Source organism: Muscardinus avellanarius (genome assembly GCF_963383645.1).
Source record: "Muscardinus avellanarius genome assembly, chromosome: 8".
NCBI lineage: Eukaryota > Metazoa > Chordata > Mammalia > Rodentia > Gliridae > Muscardinus > Muscardinus avellanarius.
The window spans coordinates 61,737,925-61,740,445 of record NC_137794.1 but is presented as its reverse complement, the minus strand read 5'-3'; positions in this window follow the sequence as shown (position 1 = coordinate 61,740,445).

The following is a 2,521-nucleotide window of genomic DNA, read 5'->3' as shown; positions in this document are numbered from 1 at the left end:
GTTCTTCCTTATAGGGATGCTAGGAAGATTGAGGCTACTCTTCATGTGCTCAACACATAACCGCTAATTGCTTCCATAATTGTTCTATTTCTCTTTGTCTTTGGTTTTGGTGAACCAAGAGAGTAGCATTTGGAGAGCACTAGAATCAGGGGAAGGAAGGGGAGGAAGGAAAGGGTTCTGGTGGCTAGTGAGATGTCACAGGGTCTTTTTTTTTTTTTTTAATTATTGGAACAAAGGTACCTTTTGTTTCCAGAAGGGTCGAAATGTTTGCTTGGCAATCTTGGACTACAGACAAAAGCAAAATCAATATCCTGGATGACTGTCACCGTGGCTGAGTCCAGATGAATAAGGCTGTCCGGGACTTTGCCGGAGACAGCCACAGCGGGGTGCCCTGCCCCTGCAGGTCCTCACTGTGGCTCAGCCCAGATGGAGTCAACCTCATAAACACACCGCAAAGCCTTCGAGATTCTCTCAGGCCTCCAGAATCCACAAGGTGGTCATCTGAAGAAAACTCTGATGGTGTCTAAGGTTCCAATGAACATTTGTTTTTTGATAAGCTAAATCAACCAGGTGTGGAACTGTAGACACATCGATCTGCTTTTCTAACCTTCAGTTTGTTGCATATGTAGACGCAGAAAATCAGACTAGATTTACATTGATGAGAACGGGTATTGGTGTATGTCCTACCTTAGGAACCTCCTAGCATTGAACTCATATACCAAAGACACAAAAAGACCCTCCCGGCCCAGGGCGTGTCGGTTTATGCAATGAGTGGAGACTGTGGTACGGTTGCGGCCATCGAATAGTGCCACTCGAACTTTATACCTGAGGCCTCGGAGCCAAAGAACCAGGATGTGGAGAGCACCTGAGGAGGACAGTGCGTCTGGGCCGCGGGACCAAGAACTCACATGATCGGTGCACACGCTCTGTGCTGTCAGCAGTGGACACAGTGGGCAGCAGGCCCTCGAACGGGCTGCACGGGCCCTGGCCGGCACCATTACCAGCCAGCGCCACTTAGGAAGGGCCAGTGCCACCCACGTCTCACCACATTTGAAAACTTACTAGCTTTATATAAAATTTAAAAAATCCCCCAGAGGGGAGAAAAATGAGCACTTTGTGTAACAAGGAAAATAACAACAATAGTCATAATAATGAGAAAAGCCAAATAAGCACATGTAAGTGCATTCTTTTTCTTAGAGATTTATTTTCGTTTGATGAATCTGACACCAGTCAGGGAGAGAGGAGAATGTCGTGGACCCAGCAGGAAAATGAGCACCCCGAGGAGGGGGCTGCTGCTTCCTGCACGGGTGGGTTTGGTTGGGGTTGGTTGGTTGAATTTGTTGCTGGAAGTTTTTCTTTTGTTCACTTTTATAAATCTCTCCCGCGCTTGCGAGCTTTCCCTCCCTCCCGCCTCCCTTCCCCTGCCCCCAAATTTCTGTTTTTAAAAAGCGAGCTTGCTCGCCAGGTGTGTCCCCCAAGCTCTCACGGCTCTAATAAATAAGGAGCACCTGTAAAACAGTAGCTTGACTCGTTAAGTGACTGTACAAAGGAGAATATAGAAATACAGTCTGTACACCGCGTCCGTGGCCCGCGGGCCGCAGGGCCAGCAGGAACCGTCCGCCCTGCCTGCTTGCTTGCCCACCAGTGACCCGCCACCCTCCTGCTGAGGCTCGGCCTGGCGGGGCGGGGCACCTGGACCTCTCCAGAGGGAACAATTGCTTTTATTTGAGTTAGTAAACAGATACACTGAATCACAAGGTGATTTGAGATTTTTTTTTTAGTTTTCTTCTTTTTTTTTGATTTTTTTCTTACTTTTTTCTTTTTTCTTTTTTTTGTTTCTGTAACTCATCAGAATGGGGGGGTACTTCACGACTGTCTCACCAACTCAGTGCCAGGACACATGCTCTAGAGGACTTCTGGACTCGCAGCTACAACTGTACAAGTGCACACAAGTAAATCTACCCTGTTATCCTCCACCCACTGATTGAGGATCGAATTGCACATTTCTCTTAACCATGACAGGAGAAAGCAAACAGTGAAACAGAATCACGGGCGATCTTTCTCACTTTCCCTCTTGTTTTCATTGGTTTGTCCATACCATTCTAATTATCATGAAAGGGCTCTGCGTAGAGAGAGATTGTCTCACTCACTTCCTGGATCACCAAAAACCATCAGGGCTGAAATTTCATCCGAGTCTTTCGTGACGCCCAGCAAATATTCCCCCTCAGATTATTTTACACCTTGAGGGCATTTTGGTCTTCAGTTCAACACTCTTGCTCTGTTCCCAAATGGGGCGCTATTTAGGGGAATTTCAAGAGAAAGCTGAGAAGAATAAACATTTACTGAGTTCTCTTGGCATTCAGTCTCTGAAAAACCACAGTATAAACTATCCATGCTGCTTCTTATATCTGTCAAATCGAAAATTAAAAGCCATAAAAGTGTAACACTGAAAATATGGCATCAAAAAGGATAAAGGTGGCCTTTGTAAAAATAACAAGAAAAGTATATTAGCCAATAAAAT